The sequence below is a fragment of the Phyllobates terribilis genome, unplaced genomic scaffold, assembly GCF_046119375.1.
Source record: "Phyllobates terribilis strain yellow unplaced genomic scaffold, ASM4611937v1 Scaffold_5__5_contigs__length_657084704, whole genome shotgun sequence".
NCBI lineage: Eukaryota > Metazoa > Chordata > Amphibia > Anura > Dendrobatidae > Phyllobates > Phyllobates terribilis.
In genome coordinates, this window is record NW_027362765.1 from 246,704,969 (window position 1) to 246,727,716 (window position 22,748).

A 22,748-nucleotide genomic window follows, 5' to 3' on the forward strand; every position below is an offset into this window, starting at 1 on the left:
AAGCTCTGCACTGATGTTGAAATGGTCCCATTGCTGAATCCTCTTTATGAGATGGTCCTGGCACTTGCTGGACTTTCTTGGGTACCCTGAAGCCTCCTTGACAGCAATAAAACCTCCCTTTGAAGTTCTTGATGATCTGATAAAAAGTTGATTTAGAGACAATCTTACAAGCAGCAATGTCCTTTCTTGTAAAACCCTTCAGATGCAAAGCAATGATAACCTCAAGTGTTTCCTTAGAGATAGCCATGGTTAGCATAAGAAGAGAATGATTCCAAGCACCAATCCCTTTTTAGAGCAACCAGTCTGCTCTTATAATTCAATCAACATGACAGAGTGATATCAGCTGCCTTGTCCTCGTTAACACTTTCTCATGAACTAATGAGAAGATTCACTGAATGATGTAATCAGGTCATTTTGTGACAGGGCTGAAATTCTGTGAAAAAAAACATTTTGTGTGAGGAAGTTCATTTTCTTGGCAAGGAAAGACTTTGCAATTTATTTGATAACTCTTCATAACAATCTAGACTTAATGCAAATTGCCACTATAAAAATTGAAGCAGCAAACTTGGTGTAAAGCACAACTTTTGTCTCTTAACAGACTGTGACCAAGTTCTGGGCAGATCGTAATATTGTCCATCTTGTAAAGTGTGGTACTGCTGAACATGACATGCTGACAGATAAATTAATGTAATTTTATTCTCTGCAAAGTGCATTGGTCTTTCCTGTATTATTGTCAGTTAAGAAAGATGTGACAACCCTAACTTAGAGCAGCAGGGGAGACTGTGTCAAACTGTTGAAGCCATGTTTCTGTGAAAGCCTGTAGGTTGAAAGAATTTGTTAGGAATATGCACAGTAAAGAGACAGGATTAGACTTACAGTAAACTTTATATTTACATGGGCTCTTTGGATGGCAGGTAGGAACTTGAAGTTAGTAGCAAACGAGGTGGACCAGGGTTAGGAGAGGGGAGCCATCCAACATATAGCAGGGAAATAAAGCAAAATAACAGTTGACTCACATTTATCAGAGCCAAGATGGAACAAGATGGTTCAAATTATTCATGAAAGTGAACAGTACATGTAAAATAGAATTCACTAAAGACATGAAGGGGTGGTAGGTTTAAAAGCAAATAGGTTCAGTGAGGACAGAATCAATGAACATCGTAAATATATTTAGATGAAGACAGTTAAAGAAATATCCCAACAAAACTCTAGTTTATTGTCACGAACAAGCACTCTTCTGCCTCTAATCGTCAGAACAATTACGCAATTCACTGATGATTGATGGACGAGGCCACTGCTGCTTTCGCTACTAACCATGTTATTGGGCACTTCACAGTGAACGTATGGTATATACACATCCGATTCCAGCAAATGGAATATTTCTACATACTCCAGCACGGTCACCGCCAAGCCCTGCAGTGACCCAAGAAAAACTAGCTGCCACAACCAATCGTTTAAACAGGTCGATTATACACACGTTGCTGGTAACATACGGCCTCACAAGGCTTCAGGCATGTGGCTTATAGAGAAAGAGGAACAAAGCCATTAAGTTTGTTATATTTAATCCAAAAAGCAGGCAGTGTTTCTAAAATCATACAAAAGATACTACAAAAGGGGACAAATCAGAGCAGTATATACAATAACATAAAATAAAATGGGATAACAAAAGTAAATTACGAAGCCTGATGTCAAGGAAATGGCACTAGTCTTTATGGAAGGGATAGCTCCACTTGAAATGTGGTATAGTCCTACTGCAAGCTGTATCTCCCAATACCGAACAATGATAATTATTCAAAATCTGCTTGTATCAGATAAGAGTCACCTCCACTTGGTGACCTCAGATGGGGTTGGCAAATGGGATGCGGATCAGGTCCCCAAAAAATTAGGAGATCGCCAGACTTCAGGATATCTGCCCCCCTGGAGGTCCAATGGGAGAGATATTAATGTCATTTTTCCTATCATGATTTTAGCTTTCAATAGAGAGGAAATATGGCATATGTAATGTTATCCATCGGGCCAATATTAATTAGGGCAGATGCGCAGACTGCACAGTGATGTAGGTAAATGCGTTACATTCGCCACTTCATCACGACGCCGAAAATATGCCTTCCATAAGTATAGGACCTATGCCTGTCACAAAAAAAACAATATTCATAACAGGACACCGGCGTCAGAGAGTCTGACATCCTTGGCCCAATGTTTCTTTGAAGACAGGAAACTTATTTACCCAGGTGAGGAAAGTGTCACCTCCCAGCCTCTGTATTCAGCCTTCATGTCTGCTCTCCATGGAATAACTTACTTCAATTGCCTGTTCAGACAGGGGGTTATCTCTAAGCAGGAGTCAGGTGGAGTGTTTAGAGTGCTAGCTCTTGTTCCTTTTCCAAGTTATGATAAAGCCATGTTTCAATCCTCAATATGACAGTGACACTTTACTTCTCTAGAGATGGCTTTATAGATTGGTCTTATTTTACCATTACACAATGACATATACCAAAAATACAGCTACACAGTTCCCATGTAATACAGATATACTAATACGCGCAGATGATTGTGCCGGGCAGTGCTTAAATGTCTAAATTAAAGTGCATGCCAGTCATAAGAAGACTAAACAATACATACATAATGAGATACTGTGCAAAAGTTTTAGGCAGGTGTGGAATAAATGCTGCAAAATAAAAATGCTTTAAAAATGAGAAGTGTTAATAGTTTAATTTTATCAATTCACAGAATAAAAAGTGAATGAACAAAAGAGGAATCTAAATCAAATCAATATTTGGTGTGACCATCTTTGCCTTCAAAAGAGCATCAATTCTTCTAGGTTCACCAGTACTGGTTGCTGCCAGTTCTGATCGGATGGCACTGGTAGACATCTTCCAGTTCGAAGGGAAATAAATCTTCCTTCAAAACAACATCAAAACATCAATTCTTCTAGGTACACTTGAACACAGTTTTTAAAGCAATTCGGCAGGGAGGTTGTTCCAAACATCTTGGAGAACTAACCACAGATCTCCTGTGGATGTAGGTTTGTGCAAATCATTCTGTCTCTTTATGTAATCCCAAACAAACTCAATGATGTTGAGATCAGGGCTCTATTGAGGCCATATCATCCAGGACTCCTTGTTCCAGCCTCTTCAGTAAAAGGCCGGTGGTCTTTTTGATATCACCTAGAATCCCTTGATAAACCTCGGCGTCTCTGCAGTCAGATTTAAGAAGTCGTGTGCACATGCTGTACCCAAAGAATGAAAGTTTCCTAAAGCGTTTTCCACTAGAAAACTATTAGTTTTTGACCACCTAAAAAAAAACCTCTACATGCACTTACCCTATGTTTATATTCACCATTGGTCTGTTTCCAGTGGTCAAAAATGTTCATTTTGCAAGCAATTTCTGTGGAGATTGTAAATCTGAAGCATCTTTTTTTTAGCATCGTTAGTCATTTAGTGATCTCTTTTTACGCATTTTATTCCACCAGTCTATTTTTTGTGCTTTTCATTTTTTTTTGTCTTTTACTGGCATTCTCTAGCATATTTAAAAAAAAAAAAATCAATTAAATAATGAAGAAAACATTCACTTTTTTAACCAAAAATGTCAACAAAACAATGACTGGGCATCTTTTCAGCCTTCCCATTGACCTAGTGGATAACACCATAAGAATGTACATTACTTCTTTTACACACTTGGTTTCTTTAAAAGTCTTAAGCATGCAAATGATGTTCAATAATATGAACATATCAACAGTAAGGTGTTTTCCTATATAAATTAATAGGCTCATTCTTTTGATAAATTTTTAGAAAAAAACTCTGTGTGCACATTTTCTAAATCCTCAGCTCTGGAGGTAAAGATCGATCTGCTGCTCCCTGGACTATAGAGCACAACTCCTCATTTGATGGGTGTTCATTAAACAGATATTCTTATTATATTTAATAGCTTTAGTTAGTGAGACAGCATGTAAATAAGAGAGTTTGCAAATGACTTGCTTTTTCTACCTGCTGTTATTCTCCTGCTCTGTGAGCTTTTATCTTACATAGTATGCAGCTTGTTTCCAAGTATGCGCAGTTACATTTAGTGATAAGCGAGCATGCTCGCAACTGCTCAGTGCTCGCCCGAGCACCTCACTGCTCGAGATGCTCGGTGCTCGCCGAGTATTTCCGGGGTTGCTCGGCGGGAGCTCGGGTCCGTTATCTGCATGTTTGGCGCTCTTTAGAGCGCCAGTCAACATGCAGGGATTGTCTGCCACACACTGTAATGCCACAGCCATGTTGGTTGTGGCATTAAAGTGATTGGCTCGCCGCACAGCGTCATCAGGTCTATATCAGACCTGGCGCCGCCATGCTCATCAGTCACTCTGGAATCAGACAGTGTAGGGAGAGCTGCTGCTGAGCTAGGGAGAGATTTGCTTGTTTCTAGTTAGTGTAGGTGTACCAAACTATATTAGAGACACATATCCATCTCAACTAACAGTCCTTCTGAGGACTAATCCAGCTGAAGAGATATCAGTGCTAGGCAGGCAGGCAGGGTATATAGCAGCAGTGCACATAGCAAGAGGGTCCATTCCAGTTCCATCTGCTGGTGCTTTTACAGATATTTGTAGAAATAGGCCCAGGTATCAGGGGCCAGGAATATTTTTTTTTTCTTAATCCTGATTATTTGCTTAAAAAGCAATCCAGAGAACACCGTTTATCTGCGCCATTTGCTTGTTGGCACTGCAGAATACAGCCAGGTCCTTTCCATATTACAGCGCTAAAAATCCAGCTATTTAAAACTGTGGTTTGTCCGTCACACGGATCACATATAATTGTGCTGAAAATTCTGCCATTTCTGGCCTCCATTGAAATTTTGTTGCAGTGTGTCAGTGAAGCTATTGACACCAGTTTTCTGGTAAAAATAGTTACCTACAGGCCAGCTATATAAAACTGTGATTTGTCTGTCACACGGATCATATATAATTGCCCTGAAAATATTGCCATTTCTGGCCTCCATTTAAATTTTGTTGCAGTGTGTCAGTGAACTGATTGACACGAGGTCGGCGCTGTTAAATATAGTTACCTACAGGCCAGCTATTTAAAACTGTGTTTTGTCCGTCACACGGATCACATATAATTGTGCTGAAAATATTGCCATTTCTGGCCTCCATTAAAATTTTGTTTCTGTGTGTCAGTGAAGCTATTAAAACCAGTTTGCTGTTAAAAATAGTTACCTACAGGCCAGTTATTTAAAACTGTGGTTTGTCCGTCACATGGATCACATATAATTGCGCTGAAAATTCTGCCATTTCTGGCCTCCATTGAAATTTTGTTGCAGTGTGTCAGTGAAGCTATTGACACCAGTTTTCTGGTAAAAATAGTTACCTATAGGCCAGCTATATAAAACTTGGATTTGTCCGTCATACGGATCATATATAATTGCGCTGAAAATATTGCCATTTCTGGCCTCCATTTAAATTTTGTTTCTGTGTGTCAGTGAACTGATTGACACGAGGTCGGCACTGTTAAAAATAGTTACCTACAGGCCAGTTATTTAAAACTGTGGTTTGTCCGTCACACGGATCACATATAATTGCGCTGAAAATTCTGCCATTTCTGGCCTCCATTAAAATTTTGTTTCAGTGTGTCAGTGAAGCTATTGACACCAGTTTGCTGTTAAAAATAGTTACCTACATGTCGGCTATTTAAAACTGTGGCTTGTACGTCACACGCATCATATATAATTGCGCTGAAAATATTACCATTTCTGGCCTCCATTTAAATTTTGTTGCAGTGTGTCAATGAACTGATTGACACGAGGATGGCGCTGTTAAAAATAGTTACCTACAGGCCAGCTATTTAAAACTTTGGTTTGTCCATCACACGGATCACATATAATTATGCTGAAAATTCTGCCATATCTGGCCTCCATTAAAATTTTGTTTCAGTGTGTCAGTGAAGCAATTAAAACCAGTTTGCTGTTAAAAATAGTTACCTACAGGCCAGTTATTTAAAACTGTGGTTTGTCCGTCACACGGATCACATATAATTGCGCTGAAAATTCTGCCATTTCTGGCCTCCATTGAAATTTTGTTGCAGTGTGTCAGTGAAGCTATTGACACCAGTTTTCTGGTAAAAATAGTTACCTATAGGCCAGCTATATAAAACTTGGATTTGTCCGTCATACGGATCATATATAATTGCGCTGAAAATATTGCCATTTCTGGCCTCCATTTAAATTTTGTTGCAGTGTGTCAGTGAACTGATTGACACGAGGTCGGCACTGTTAAAAATAGTTACCTACAAGCCAGTTATTTAAAACTGTGGTTTGTCCGTCACACGGATCACATATAATTGCGCTGAAAATTCTGTCATTTCTGGCCTCCATTAAAATTTTGTTTCAGTGTGTCAGTGAAGCTATTGACACCAGTTTGCTGTTAAAAATAGTTACCTACATGTCGGCTATTTAAAACTGTGGCTTGCACGTCACACGCATCACAAATAATTGCGCTGAAAATATTACCATTTCTGGCCTCCATTTAAATTTTGTTGCAGTGTGTCAATGAACTGATTGACACGAGGTTGGCACTGTTAAAAATAGTTACCTACAGGCCAGCTATTTAAAACTTTGGTTTGTCCGTCACACGGATCACATATAATTATGCTGAAAATTCTGCCATATCTGGCCTCCATTAAAATTTTGTTTCAGTGTGTCAGTGAAGCTATTGACACCAGTTTGCTGTTAAAAATAGTTACCTACAGGCCAGTTATTTAAAACTGTGTTTTGTCCGTCACACAGATCACATATAATTGCGCTGAAAATTCTGCCATTTCTGGCCTCCATTAAATTTTGTTTCAGTGTGTCAGTGAAGGTATTGACACAAGTTTGCTGTTAAAATAGTTACCTACAAGCCAGCTATTTAAAACTGTGGTTTGTACATCACACGGATCACATATAAGTTCGCTCCAAATTTAGCCATTTCTAGTGAGCGTGGAAGATATTGTTCTCCATTTTAAATGGGCAAGGCACATGGCAAAGGATGGGGAACTGTGCATGATGGTGATGGTGCATGCAGAGGCCGAGGCCGTGGGCAAGCTGAAATTGTGCCACAACAAACACTTACATCTTCTTGCTCGACCTTCCTGTCCCAATTAATATGGGACCGCAGAACACCACTATTGAACACAGAGCAGTGAGAAAAGGTTATTGGTTAGATAGCAGATAATGCTTCCAGTTACTTAGCCACCACCACCACACTCTCTTCCACACGGTCAAGTCTCAGTAACAGTGAGTCTGTACCGCATATTTCTCGCCCTGATCCTCCTTCCTCCCACTATGCCGAATGCCCGGAGACAACTGATCCCACACTTGGACACTCCGAAGAGCTGTTCACTTTTCCATTTATAGATTCGAGCTTCTCACCCGGTCCACTTGAAGCGGGGCAAGAGGAGATTGCATGTAGCCATTCCCAAATATTTTAGGAGCCACGGTCTTACGAAGGCGATGGTGGGAAAGTGTCACAAGAGGTGGATGATGATGAGACACAATTTCCAGAAAGTCAGGAGGAGGTCCAGGGTGCGGAAGTGGAAGACGAGGTGGTGAATGATATAGTAACTGACCCAACCTGGCAGGAGGACATGCAGAGTGAGGACAGCAGCACACAGGGGGTGGGAGGCAGAGCACCCCAACAGGCAGGAAGAAACAGTGTGGTGGCCGCAGACAGAAGGCAGGCAACCGTTCCCCGTAACACCAACACGATGGAAGTTGCCAGTACAACTGTTAGGTCTTCCCGAGTCTGGTTGTTTTTTAAAGACTCTGCCGATAACCCCAAAAAGGCCATTTGCACCACCTGCCAGGCCAGCATCAGCAGGGGTAGCAAAACTACCAGCCTGACCACCACTAGCATGATCAAGCACATTGCAGCAAAGCACCCGACTTTGTGGACTGAACCCCAGGGTCCAAGAGCAGTGTCCGCGGGTGACACCACTGCTTGTTCCGCTGTTGTGCGTGCATGCCAATCCCCTGTCCTAGTGCATGCAAAGATGCCTCCTGCCCTGCACCTGTTGTTGCACACTCTCAACTAGCACCATCAGCAAGCATGTCCTTGTCCCAGCGCAGCGTTCAGTTGTCCATACCCCAGTCCTTGGAACGCAAGCGCAAATACGCAGCCAACGCCCCACAGGCCACTTTACTAAATTCCCACATTTCGCGACTGCTTGCACTCAAAATGTTGCCTTTTAGGCTCGTGGAGACGGGAGCTTTCCACAACCTGATGGCAGCAGAAGTCCCTTGGTACTCGGTCCCCAGCCGCCACTATTTCTCCCGGTGTGCCATCCCCGCATTACACAAGCACGTGTCCCACAACATTAGCCGTGCCCTCAACAATGTAGTTACAGGGAAAGTCCACCTAACCACAGACACGTGGACAAGTGCTTGTGGGCAGGGACGGTACATCTCTCTGACGGCACACTGGGTTAACATAGTGGAATCCGGGACCCAGTCGGACCTTGGGACGGAACACGTACTCCCGACGCCGAGGATTGTGGGCCCTAGATCAATCAGGGTTGCCCCCACAGTGTACAGCTCCTGCACCTCATCCTCCTCCTCTTTTTCAGCCTCCATCTCTGAAATGACCACTTCGGTCACAAGCTGGAAGCACTGCAGCACTGCCTCAGCCAAGCGACAACAGGCTGTGCTGAAGCTAATATGCTTAGGTGACAAACCGCACAATGCTGAACAGTTGTGGACAGCTTTGAAAGCGCAGGCAGATCTGTGGCTTACACTGGTGAATCTACAGCCGAGCATCGTTGTGTGTGACAATGGCCGGAACCTGGTGGCAGCTCTGAGGCGAGGCAAGCTCATACATGTATCATGCCTGGCCCATGTGCTTAACCTCATGGTTCAGATGTTTCTCAAAAGCTACCCGGAGCTGCCGGATCTGCTTGTCAAAGTATGCTGCCTGTGTGCCCATTTTAGAAAGACAGCTACAGCTTCCACCACCCTTGCCGTGCTTCAGCAATGTTTGCAGCTTCCGGCTCACCGACTGGTGTGTGATGTCCCCACGCACTGGAAATTTACACTGCAGATGTTGGGAAGGATTTGTGAGCAGAAGAGGGCAGTTGTTGACTACCAACATCAACAAGGTCGTCGGTATTCAGTTCAGACTCCACACATAAGAATTCAGGAGTGGAAATGGATGTCAGACATCTGTACCATCCTCCAAAACTTTGAGGACACCACCAAGATGGTGAGCGGCGATGACGCCATAATTAGCGTCACCATCCCGCTTCTCTGTCTTCTGAAACGCTCTCTGCTCACAATCAAAGAGGATGTGTTGCAGGCGGAGCACGGTGAGATGGAGCAAGGACCCATACAGCGTGATTACACACAGCCCAGCCTCATCTCATCCCAACGTGGATTGGGTGACAATGAGGAAGAGGAGGAGGAGGAGGAAGAACAGGAGCTAGTTTCATGCGCTACAGACGATACTACCTGCACAACTGTTATACCTTATGTTCAGAGTGGATGGCCTGAGGACAGGGAGGAGGAGGAGGAGAGCATGGTCAGTCGTCCTCTTGGTGAGGACAAGAAAGTCTTGCCTGTTAGCAGTCTGGCACGCATGGCTGAGTTTATGTTACGCTGCCTTTCCCGTGACCCTCGCGTTCTCAAAATTTTGGGTGACAGTCATTACTGGTTGGTGACACTTCTAGACCCACACTACAAGGAGAACTTTATATCTCTTATTCCTGAGGCAGACTGATCTACAAAAATGGGGCAGCACCAGAAGGCCCTTGTTGCGGAACTATTAAAAAAATTCCCATCCGAGAACGCTGGTGGCAGAGGTCATAGTTCATTGGACAACCAAGGAGTACAGCCGAGAGAGACACAACTTCAATCCAGCAGAGGCAGGGGAACACTGTCAAAGTTCTGGGAGAGTTTTCTCAGCCCCTCCCATCGCACAGGCCCTGAGGCTCGGGGTACTCTCACAAGGAGTCAAAAGTTTGGGAAGTTCCTGAGGGAGTACCTTGCAGACCGTACCAACATCCTCCGTGATTCCTCTGTGCCTTATAATTATTGGGTATCCAAGCTGGACACGTGGAATGAACTGTCTCTCTACACCTTGGAGGTCCTGGCCTGCCCTGCCGCTAGCATTTTATCTGAGCGGGTTTTTAGTGCTGCTGGTGGAATTATAACTGATAAGCGCATCCGCCTGTCATCTGAAAATGCTGACAGGCTGACTCTTATAAAAATGAACAAGGGCTGGATTGGGCCAGACGTCTCAACACCACCAAATGATAGAAGTGTAACATAAACTCAAATCCAGTGTCTTTTTTTGGAGGTGTATTCCCATGCACCTTTTCACACCCACACATGGGTATACACTTCCTGATTTTGGCTATTTGCTCTTGTCCTCCTCCTTCTCCTCATCCTCATCCTCCACCACCATATCACCAGAGTGACCGTGGTTCGTGATGCAACACCCACATAATTTTTTTAAAGGGTGTTTATGATGCCTGTAAAAAACAATTTTTATACAGTATGTTCATGTATACCCCCCAGGAGTAAATGTTTGTCAGCCCATACACTTAGTGCCTCCCAATTTTTGGCAGCCCTTGCATTCACTGCATAGGCCAATGCCATGGGAGACTCACTTCCTAATAATGGGAACATTTTTTCATGAGGCCCTCTACGTCTCTTCCAAGGGGCATTGGCATGCCTCCCAATTTTTGGCAGCCCTTGCATTCACTGCATAGGCAAACACAATGGGAGACCCACTTCCTAATGATGGGAACATTCTTTTCAGGAGGCCCTCTGACCTCCACGTCTCTTCCAAGGGGCATTGGAGTGCTTCCAAATTTTTGGCAACCCTTGCATTCACTGCATAGGCAAACACAATGGGAGACCCACTTCCTAATAATGGGAACATTGTTTTCAGAAGGCCCTCTAACCTCCACGTCTCTCCTAAGGGGCATTGGAGTGCCTCCAAATTTTTGTCAACCCTTGCATTCACTGCATAGGCAAACACAATGGGAGTCCCACTTCCTAATAATGGGAACATTTTTTTCAGGAGGCCCTCCTCTACGTCTCTTCCAAGGGGCATTGGAGTGCCTCCAAATTTTTGGCAGCCCTTGCATTCACTGCATAGGCAAACAGTATGAGAGACCCACTTCCTAATAATGGGAACATTGTTTTCAGGAGGCCCTCCTCTACGTCTCTTCAAAGGGGTATTGGGGTGCGTCCAAATTTTCAAAGGGGTATTGAGGCGCGTCCAAATTTTGGTCAGCCCTGCCACTCACTGCATACGCAATAACAGTATAGAAGACCCACTCTTTAGTAATGGGAACAACAAAGCAGAGCCGACTGATGGCTCTCTAACAATAGTGAGGGCCGACTGCTGGCCCCTTAAGAATAGTAAAGGCCACCTGATCGCCCTATAAAAATAGGCTTTGTGACTTTCAGAGTCCCTACTTCATAAATGAAACAGGATGTGTGTAGCATCGGCGTCTCTGCCCCTTGCTAGGCAGAGACGCCGTTCCTCTCACCTCCCCGCTCCTGGCGCGGCGTCCTCCAGCGCTTCTCTCCCCGCTGCTTCCGGCACGCGCTCCTTGCCCGGCAGTGTGCTTAGGGCGCACGCGCGCGCGCTCCCCCTCTCTTAAAGGGACCGCGCCGTCCTAAGGAGTCCCCGGCCAATTGCCGGAGGACCTCCCATATATAAGGCACCTCCTTCAAAATGGAGGTGCCCGAGCAAAGTTGTTTGCACTGTGTCTGATCTGTGCTTCAGCCCTCAGGTCCCGCTGCTAGCCTGACTTCTCGTCCTGCCTGCCAGCCTGTTATCTGCCCGTCACCTGCCGAGCCTGCCAGCCTGCTCACCTGGAGCGCTCACCTGTTACCTGCCTGTTACCTGCCTCGTCTGTCAAGACCGCTCACCTGGGAGCGTCCACCAGTTACCTGCCTGTTACCAGTCTCGTCTGTCTGCTTGCTCACCTGGGAGCGTTCAACTGTTATCTGCCTGTTACCTGCTGTGTCCATCAGCCCGCTCACCTGGGAGCGCCCACCAGTTACCTGTCAGTTACCCGCTCGTCTGTCAGAGACTTCCGCCTGCTTGCCGTGTCCATCCGCCATACCGATCAGTCCCAGCCATCTGACCCGTGGGAGCCACCTGCTCTCTTACAAGGTCGTCCCCAGAGTAACACCTGGTCCCTCAGCCCGGATCCTCCCTGGTCATGGTGTCGTTAGCTGCCGTACAACCAGGGTCGGTTCGGGTGGATACTTAGTCACGCCCCTCTAGGTCGCTCCTTGCACCTCGGCACAGAGGTTCCACCACCCAGACCCGTAACAGTTTGCTCGGGCCATGGAACCCGGTGGCACCCAAGCTCCCTTGCTCTCTGACCTATACCATGAAGTCTCCCGTTAGAGATCCCAGCAGGAGTCCATCCTGAACCACCTGCGGAATGTCAACTCCCACCTGGACACACTGACTGCTCCACCAGCAACCACCGCTAGTGTCACGACTCGCACCCTGGCAGCGCCGCTGCCCACCAATACCATAGCATCCTGTCCCGGATCCCGGCTTTCTGCACCTCCTCGTTTCGGAGGCGACCCCGCTCAAGCTCGGGGCTTCATAAACCAGTGCACCCTGCACCTTGAACTCTTGGCTCACCAGTTTATCTCCGACCGGGCCAAAGTGGCATTCATCATGTCCCATCTCACTGGGGAGGCACTGGCATGGCTTAACCCCCTGTGGGAGAGTGGGGACCCCCTGGTGTCCGACCTGTCGTCTTTCCTCACTGCTTTCCGGAGAGTCTTCGATGAACCGGGACGAAAGTCCTCATCTGCATCCTCTCTGCTACGTCTCCAAGGGAGTCTCACCGTGGGCCAATATGCCATACGGTTCCGCACCCTCGCTTCTGAGCTTGCCTGGGATAACGAGGCCCTGGTGTCCGTCTTCTGGGAGGGTATTTCTGGTCGGATTAAAGATGAGCTCGCCGGTCGGGACATTCCTACCACCCTGGATGACCTGGTGTCGCTGGCTACCCGGATTGACATCCGGTTTCAAGAACGCACCAAAGAGACCACCCGTGAGAGAAGGTTTCCCCGCCTAGCTCCTACTTTCCAGAGACCTGTCTCCTCTTCTGTCACTCCCCGGGCGCACTCACCCGAGCCCATGCAGATCGACCAGACCAAGATGGTCAAATCTCGCCAAGAGTCGCGCCGAGCCAAGAGGAGCTGTTTCTATTGTGGCAGTAAGGAGCACCTGATCCGTTCCTGCCCGGAGAGGCCGGGAAACTCCAGTGTCTAGGACTGCTCGGAGAGGTCGCCCTAGACAAAAGTAAGTCCTCTCCAACCCTGACTTTGTCTGTATCTATCTCCTGGGGAGAGAACCGTCACTTTGAACTCGCCCACCTGGATTCTGGATCCGCTGGAAACCTCATCTCCCAGTCACTGGTTGAGAAATACTGTATTCCCACCAAGTCTCTGGCTGAACCTTTGTCAGTCGCCTCCGTGGATGGAAGACTCCTTCCGGTGACCATCCTGCTCGTCACGGAACCCTTAACCCTGCAGGTGGGAATGCTGCACTCTGAGGTAATCTCCTTCCATGTGTTGCCCGGACTCTCCCACTCCCTATTGCTAGGTCTACCTTGGCTCCAGACACATGAACCCGTGTTGAACTGGCATTCCGGTGAAGTACTCCGGTGGGGGCCGGTCTGCCTAAGACCTGCCTGGTTCCGGTTCGTCCGGTTCGTCCTCCACCTACCCCAGCTAATTTACCCGGTCTTCCGGCTCCTTACTGGCCCTATGCTGACGTCTTCGGTAAAAAGGAAGCAGAGACATTGCCACCTCATAGGCCATATGATTGCCCGATCGACCTGGTACCTGGCGCCACTCCACCCCGTGGGTGTATTTATCCGTTGTCTGCGGCTGAAATCCGGGCCATGTCTGAGTACATAGAGGAGAATCTGGCCAGGGGATTCATCCGGAAGTCTACTTCCCCGGCTGGAGCCGGATTCTTCTTTGTCAAAAAAAAGGATGGCTCGCTACGCCCCTGTATTGACTATAGAGGACTCAATCAGATCATGGTTAAAAATAAATACCCCCTTCCGCTCATCTCTGAGTTATTTGATTGCCTTAAAGGCGCCAGGATCTTTTCCAAGCTGGATCTACGTGGAGCGTATAACCTGGTCCGTATCCGTCAAGGAGACGAGTGGAAAATGGCATTTAATACTCGGGACGGACACTATGAGTACCGTGTGATGCCCTTCGGCCTCTGCAATGCTCCCGCCATCTTCCAAGAACTGGTCAATGACATCTTCCGTGACCTTCTTTACTCCTGCGTGGTGGTATACCTGGACGACATCTTGGTCTTCTCTCCGGATTTTCCCACACACCGGAGAGACGTTCGTCAGGTCCTGCTTAGGCTCAGGCAGAACCACCTCTATGCTAAATACGAGAAGTGCCTTTTTGAGCAGACCTCTCTTCCATTCCTGGGCTATGTTATCTCCCAGACAGGCTTGCGAATGGATCCCGAGAAGCTCTCTGCTGTCCTAAAGTGGCCCCGTCCGGAGGGCTTGAAGGCGATACAGCGATTCCTGGGCTTCACTAATTACTATCGTCTCTTCATTCCTCACTTCTCGTCTCGGACTGCTCCCATTTCTGCGCTCACCCGTAAGGGAGCAAATCCCAAGGTATGGCCACCCAAAGCTGAGGAGGCCTTCCTTTCCCTGAAGCAAGCCTTCTCCTCTGCCCCTGTGCTGCACCGTCCGGACTGCAACAAACAGTTCTACCTGGAGGTTGATGCTTCCCCCTCTGGAGCCGGAGCGGTGCTCACCCAAAAGTCTTCACCTGGGAGAATGGTAACCTGCGGCTTTTTCTCCAAAATCTTCTCCTCCTCTGAGCGCAATTACTCCATAGGAGACCGAGAACTGCTGGCCGTCAAATTGGCGCTGGAAGAGTGGCGCTATCTGCTTGAAGGGGCTCTATACCCGGTGATCATCTACACGGATCACAAAAACCTGGCATATCTCCAAAATGCCCAGAGACTTAATCCACGTCAGGCCCGGTGGTCTTTGTTTTTTGCCCGCTTCGATTTCATCATTCATTTCCGCCCGGCGGACAAGAATGTCAAAGCTGATGCCTTGTCCCGATCCTTCCTGTCCTCCGACCAAGAGGAGGAGCCTATGCACATTATTGACCCCTCCAAGGTGATGAATGTGGCCCCCTTGGATTTGACTTGTCTTCCACCCGGCAAGACGTTCGTGGCGGCTCCTGACCGTGAGAAGGTTCTTTGCTGGGGTCATTCTTCTAAACTAGCTGGCCATGCTGGCCAAAAGAAGACCTTCCTACTCATTTCCCGGCATTACTTGTGGTCTACCCTGCATAAGGATGTGGTAGACTTCGTCTCTGCCTGTTCATCTTGTGGCCGCAACAAAGTTCCCAGACACTTACCAGCTGGTCATCTCCTGCCGCTTCCCATACCTGTTGCCCCGTGGCAACACATCGCTATGGACTTCATTACCGATCTTCCTGTTTCTGCTGGGTGTACTGTCATTTGGGTGGTCACTGACCGCTTTTCTAAAATGGCCCACTTTATTCCCCTGCCTGGTCTCCCGTCTGCACCTGAGCTGGCTAAGGACTTTATCCGCCATATCTTCCGTCTCCATGGCCTACCCCTCCACATTGTGTCGGATCGAGGGGTTCAGTTCACCTCAGGCTTCTGGAGAGCCACATGTTAACTGCTGGACGTCACCCTGGATTTCTCCTCCGCTTACCACCCTCAGTCCAATGGTCAAGTGGAGCGGATCAATCAGATCCTTACCAGCTATCTCCGGCACTTTGTTAATTCCCACCATTCTGATTGGGTGGACCTCCTTCCTTGGGCCAAATTCTCTTATAATAACCACGAGAGCGAATCCTCTTCCAAGTCCCTGTTCTTTATTGTCTATGGCCAGCACCCCCGGATTCCGTTTCCCGTCTCCGCCTCAGTGGACAACCCTGCCGCGCAGTCTCTTGTCAGCGAGTTTTCTACCGTTTGGGAGAGTACTAGGTCCGCACTTCTTCAGTCCTCCGAGCGGATGAAGAGATATGCTGATAAGAGACGTCTGGATCCGCCTCAATTCCGTCCGGGAGACAAGGTTTGGCTCTCCTCCAAACATGTACGGCTCAAGATACCCTCCTACAAGTTAGGTCCTCGTTTCATCGGCCCTTTCGAAATCCTCAGGCAAATTAATCCAGTGGCCTACAAATTAAAACTCCCGGCCACCTTACGGATTCCCAACTCCTTCCACGTATCTCTCCTCAAACCCATTGTCTTTAACTCTTTTTCCAATAATCCAGGTACTCCCAATGCTCCGGTTTCCGCTGAAGACGTCTTTGAGGTAGAGAGTATTCTGGCCACCAAGAGGGTAAGAGGAAAGACCTTTTTTTTTGGTAGATTGGAAGGGGTTTGGTCCTGAGGAGAGAACTTGGGAACCCAGGGAGAACATCAACACCCCGCTTCTCCTTGAAAAATTTCTTTCTGGCCTAAAAAAGAGGGGGCCTAAAGGGGGGGGGGTACTGTAGCATCGGCGTCTCTGCCCCTTGTTAGGCAGAGACGCCGTTCCTCTCACCTCCCCGCTCCTGGCGCGGCGTCCTCCAGCGCTTTTCTCCCCGCTGCTTCTGGCACGCGCTCCTTCCCCGGCAGTGTGCTTAGGGCGCACGCGCGAGCGCTCCCCCTCTCTTAAAGGGACCGCGCGCGCCGTCCTAAGGAGTCCCCGGCCAATTGCCGGAGGACCTCCCATATATAAGGCACCTCCTCCAAAATGGAGGTGCCCGAGCAAAGTTGTTTGCACTGTGTCTGATCTGTGCTTCAGCCCTCAGGTCCCGCTGCTAGCCTGACTTCTCGTCCTGCCTGCTAGCCTGTTATCTGCCCATCAACTGCCGAGCCTGCCAGCCTGCTCACCTGGAGCGCTCACCTGTTACCTGCCTCGTCTGTCAAGACTGCTCACCTGGAAGCGTCCACCAGTTACCTGCCTGTTACCAGTCTCGTCTGTCTGCTTGCTCACCTGGGAGCATTCAGCAGTTACCTGCCTGTTACCTGCTGTGTCCATCAGCCCGCTCACCTGGGAGCGCCCACCAGTTACCTGTCAGTTACCCGCCTCGTCTGTCAGACCGCTCACCTGGGAGCGTCCACCAGTTACCTGTCAGTTACCCACCTCGTCTGTCTGCCTGCTCATCTGGGAGCACCTGCCTGTTTCCTGCCAGCCTGCCTGGAGATCCTGCCATCACTTGCTGTGACCACCTTCCTGGCAAACCTAAAGACTGCTACTTGCCCTGCTTTCTTGAACTGTGTCCACCTGTCAGCTACCAGAGACTTCCACCTGCTTGCCGTGTCCATCCGCCATACCGATCAGTCCCAGCCATCTGACCCGTGGGAGCCACCTGCTCTCTTACAAGGTCGTCCCCAGAGTAGCACCTGGTCCCTCAGCCCAGATCCTCCCTGGTCACGGTGTCGTTAGCTGCCGTACAACCACGGTCGGTTCGGGTGGATACTTAGTCACGCCCCTCTGGGTCCCTCCTTGCACCTCGGCACAGAGGTTCCACCACCCGGACCCCTAACAGTGTGTCTGATCATGTCTCACACACCACATGGCCAGATAAGGTTGTAAAATGTTAAAATGACATTTCCCGGTGAATGCATTTGTCTTGGTTGAAAGCAATGCAAAAGTGCAAAAACATATCAAAAACGCTATGTGTGAACATAGCCCAAGGTGTGGAGGAGTATTTTTGGTTTTGGTTATTTATTTTGCCTTATATACAAGTCATTTCCCTGGAAAGGATGTTCTTTAACATATTTCCCAGGAAAATACATTTTGGTTTTGTTTTGTATGTTTTATTGTGAGTCCGTAAAAGTGGCGTAATACCTCTGACGACGTTGTTGACAGCAGTGACCTGGGAGTCATAAATGCTTCCAGTGGTCTTCCCCATGCTGTTCCCATGTCATTTGAGCACTGTTCCCATCGATTTGGGCAATTTTTAGGCCCTCTGCAGACCGCCGGGGGGAGCCGCCTGAAAAATGCTCGAGTTTCCCATAGACTTACATTGGGCTTGTTGCTCAGGTCGACCACCCAAGCATTCCAATTTGCTCGACCCGAGCATCGAGCACCCGAGCATTTTAGTGCTCGCCCATCACTAGTTACATTCAATGAGAGGAGCTCTCTCCTGTGATATCAGTCGCCTCTCTCCAGCTTATTGATTTCTATACAGCAGTTAGCTGCTCATCTCCCCTTACCTTTCAGCTTCTGTCCTGTTATCAGTGGTGCACAGTTTTCTTAATCATTGCTCTCACTTTCCTGAGCCACAGCACTTTAAAGATATTGTCATCGCTGTCCCCACTGGGGCTAACAAGCAAAATTCAATCAGAGGCTGGCAGCTAACATCAGTGTGCCCATGGCTGGGGGCACATGGTAGTGATGTCATGCCCCATGGCAGGGACACCGAAGTCAACTGCTGGCTAATGCGCCAGATATAGAAGAAGACCCTGCGCGGCTTGGAAGCTTAGGGGGAAGGTGAGAATAATTGTTTATTTTTTGTCATGTGTTGGAGAACAGAACAGGGCAGATTATCCCAGGAAGATGCCGAACATCGAGCACATTATCCCAGGAAGGGGACCAGGATGGGGCACATTATACCAAGAAGGGGACGGGGATGGGGCACATTACCCCAGGAAGATGACCAAGATAGGGTACGTTACCAAAGGAAAAGGACCAGGATGGGGGCACATAATACTAATAAGGAGATCAGGATGGGGAACATTATCCTAGGAAGCGGACCAGGATGAGGCACATTACCCCTGGAAGGGGCCACAGAGTGGGCATTTATCCTAGGAAGAGGGTCAGGATGGGGCACATTACTCCAGGATGGTGACCTGGATGGGGCACATTGTACCAGTAAGAGGACCAGGATGGGACACATTATACCAAGAAGGGGACCAGGATGGGTCACATTACCCAAGGAAGGAGACCAGGATGGGGCACATTATCCCAGGAAGAGGACCAGGATGGGGAACTCTATCCCAGAAAGAGGATCTGGATGGGTCACATTATCCCAGGATGGGGCATGTCAGGAAGAACAATGGAGAGATCACGCAGATCCCACCGCTGCCACCAATTTGTCAAGGGACGCAGCTCCACTGCTCCAATTGTCAGGACAATTATGCAATTGACTGATGAGTGATGGACGGGGCAGCGGCTGTTTTCCCTAGTAGGCCAGTTATTGGTGAACTCACAGTGAGCGTATGTTATATATGATACACCCCTGGGCCGGTGTCGCGCTGCGGAGGCGAGGGCTTACCCGGAGCCGGATCTGGTGAGGGTTGTAGTCTCGTGGCGGTGACCCGGTCCGTGCCCAGGGAGTCAAACTGGACGGCAGTCTATTGGTAGAAAATGGTTGATGACTACGCCACCCGTTGAGTGCAGCCAGGGGGGCTGCTGCTGCAGGGCAGACCGCTGAGGCCGGTGGAAGGATGGTGCAGCGTGTTAGTATAACCCCCAACGGGAGGGGTATGGCCTCAGGGCAGCCGACGTGGATGATGGGGGTAGCAGGAACCACTCAGAGACGGTGCGGTGTAATTCAGGGTCTTTACTGGTAACAACGATAGACCCTCCCGGAGTACTTGCTAGCGAACGGGGCCTGGTCAGTCCTTGAGCAGATGGGATCTCCCCTGGCCAGGCGTAGTTGTAGGCCTCCCAAGCTGACTGTACTCTTCTGGCTACCTTGCTAGAAGCTGATGTAAGTAGCCCACGTCCCTGAGTGTACCGTGTGGTGCTCACCCGTATGGCCGGTGACTCGGGGCCTTCTAATGGCTTCCGCTCCACGATGGCGGTGCTGGTCCCACGCGTGTGACCGGGCCTTCGGGCTTCTGGGCCAGGGGACCAGAAATCCCCTGCCTGACGGATTCTGCTGCTGGGTAGAAGTTAGTCCCCACAGCCTCGGACTCCGGGTCCGGTAAAGAAACTTCTTAGTCAGGGCGAGCTCTGTAGCTGCCAGCCCCTGACTCCTTGTGACTCTGCTGCTTCCTATGCTGCTTTTGTCTCTCCTCTTCCTGGACTGACTAACCCTGCCTCAGTCCCGGGTTTATACAGGGGAAGTTCTTCCCCTCCCCAGGCTGGGCAGGAGGTGTGGCATGCACAGGATCCCTGACCAAAGGACCTCCCACCTGCTCTCAGACATAACATTACGTTACTGTGGCAACCAGACCCCTGGGGTGTCACATTCCCCCCTAGTAAAATTTAGTACTCCGGGACTAAACACATTTAGAAAAATATAACAAGGTAAAAACATTAATAGTTCAATAAGGAAACATATCAAGATGGTTACGGCGTGTCCGCAACCGGGTGCAGTCTCTGAAGAAAGTAAGGTGTCCATTTCACCAACACAGGGAGACGTAACCAGGTAGGGGTCTGTTCTACCCCGAGTCCTTGACAGTCTTTAGTCCATCCTGGGTTACGCTCCAACTATATACACGGATCCCCAGTAAATCCACCAAGGATTCCTAAAAACAACTGAAACACAAAATTATACACAAGCAACAATACACAGATAAACATTATAAAACAACTTAAACATTTAGATCCTCCAACGTGCGGGTAACTGGCCTCTAGTGGCCCTAGTGGACCTACGGAGCTGACTGTCTGGCCCTGAACTACAGGGTGTAGGAGCTGTCAAGGGTAAACTGGGCAGCTGTCTACCGGCTCTTTGTCTCACTAGGGGTACGGCAGGCTCACTATAAGCAGAGGGTTGATTCTCCTGTTCCGCTTGGGTGGAGTCTTCTGCCTCCTGGACCGGCTGCTCTTCCAGCTCTACCCGTTGCTCCGTAGGTTCTTGGGATGATGGTTGGAGGAAGGTGAGTACGGGTACCACAACTGCACCATTGACTTGAGTCCAAGACCGAGGGAAGTCCCCGAGCACGGTACTAACCATATCTTCCCTTTCTTCCACGGGTCGATGGTCTTCCTGTTCCTCCTCAGGGTTCCTCAGTTGTTCGGGACACTTCTTCAGGTGGTCCCGGGATACAATGGCTGTGGTTTCCCCTCCGTCTTTACTGATGGTACAGACCTTCGGGTTCTCGTGGCTTGAGGGCAGTACGGTGTACGGGTCCTTCTCCCACTGGTCGTCCAACTTGTGGAGCCGTCTCTTCCTCTTCAAGACCTGCTCTCCGGGTACCAGGGGAACAGCGGGAGCATACTGATTGTAAGTCTTCTCTTGTCTTTCCCTAGCCTGACAGAGACTTCGCTCCACGCTCTCCTGTACCTTCCGGTACTGCTGCTGCCTCTCTGTGTCCCAGTCTGTTTCTGGTGAAGTGTCCTCGGGCGTCAGGACTCCCATTTCCAGGTCAACAGGTAACTTACCAGGTCTTGCCCTCATTAGGTAAGCCGGGGTACAGTTGGTGGAACCTACCGGGATGTGGTTGTATAGGTCCACCAGATCGGGCAACTTCTCAGGCCACAGACTGCGTTCTTCCAGGGGCAACGTTTTTAGAAGATCCATTACCACCTGGTTCATTTTCTCACAAAGTCCATTAGTTTGCGGATGGTAGGGTGTCGTCCTTATCTTCCGGCAGCCATACAGATTGCAGAATTCCTGGAAGACCTCCGCTTCAAAGGCAGGTCCCTGGTCCGTCAACACTTGGTCCGGGTACCCGTGTGGACGGCAAAAGTGCTGCTGGAAGGCTCTAGCTGCTGTTTGAGCCGTTAAGTCCTTGACGGGGACGACAACCAGAAACCGGGAGTAATGATCCACGATGGTTAACGCGTAGACGTAGCCACTTCTGCTGGGGGTCAGTTTTACATGATCCAAGGCTACCAGTTCCAACGGTTGCCGGGTGACGATGGACTGCAGGGGAGTCTTCTGGTTGGCCCGGTCCTTCCTTCTCAGATTGCACGGGCCACAGTCTCTGCACCACTTCTCGATGGTTCCCCTCATGCCTACCCAGTGGAACCGCTCGCGCAGCAGGAACTCCAGCTTTTTCCACCCGAAGTGTCCAGCTCCGTCGTGGTATGCCTCCATCACCATGGCTGCGTCTCTTCGTGGCACCACTACTTGCCAGAGTAGTTCATGCGTCCTGGAGTTAACCATTCTGCGGCACAACTTCCCCTTGTAAAGGAACAGTCGACTCTTCTCTGCCCATAGTTGTTTGGCTTCCTCTGGAGCGTCTGATTCCAGGCTAGCCTCCGGGCGAGTCAGCATCTCCTTCACCAGTCGGACGGCAGGGTCGCTGTCTTGCGTTTCCGCCCAGTTGTAGTGAGGTAAGGGGTTCAACGTAGCAGCCTGCTTACTCCTTACCCGGTGGGAATACTGGATAGTCCCATGACGGTGGAACGCAGGGAGTTCAACTTCTTCCAGTCCCTCCGGATCTTCTCCTCCGTCCGGCAGGTTGGGCATCCTGGACAGGGCGTCCGCGTTGGTATTGGAGCGCCCTGCCCGGTATTTAATTGTAAACTCGTAGTTGGACAGACGGGCCATCCACCTCTGCTCCAGGGCACCGAGTCTTGCCGTGTCCAGGTGTATCAACGGGTTGTTATCCGTGTATACGGTGAACCGGGAAGAAGCGAGGTAATGCCTAAAGCGCTCGGTGACTGCCCATACCACGGCCAGGAACTCTAGCTTAAATGAGCTGTAATTCTCGGGGTTCCTTTCGGTGGGTCGCAGTTTTCGGCTGGCATAGGAGATCACTCGTTCTCTCCCCTGCTGAATCTGGGATAGTACGGCTCCTAGCCCGATGTTACTGGCGTCGGTGTAGAGGATGAAGGGCT

General features: G+C 49.0%; 1 protein-coding gene across 2 annotated transcripts in view; it reads right to left on the reverse strand.

Annotated features, from left to right (window-relative positions):
* The window catches only part of TNRC6C (trinucleotide repeat containing adaptor 6C), a 732,779-nt gene that overhangs the window by 221,918 nt on the left and 488,113 nt on the right, over positions 1–22,748 (reverse strand). The gene's annotated exons all lie outside the window — the stretch shown is intronic.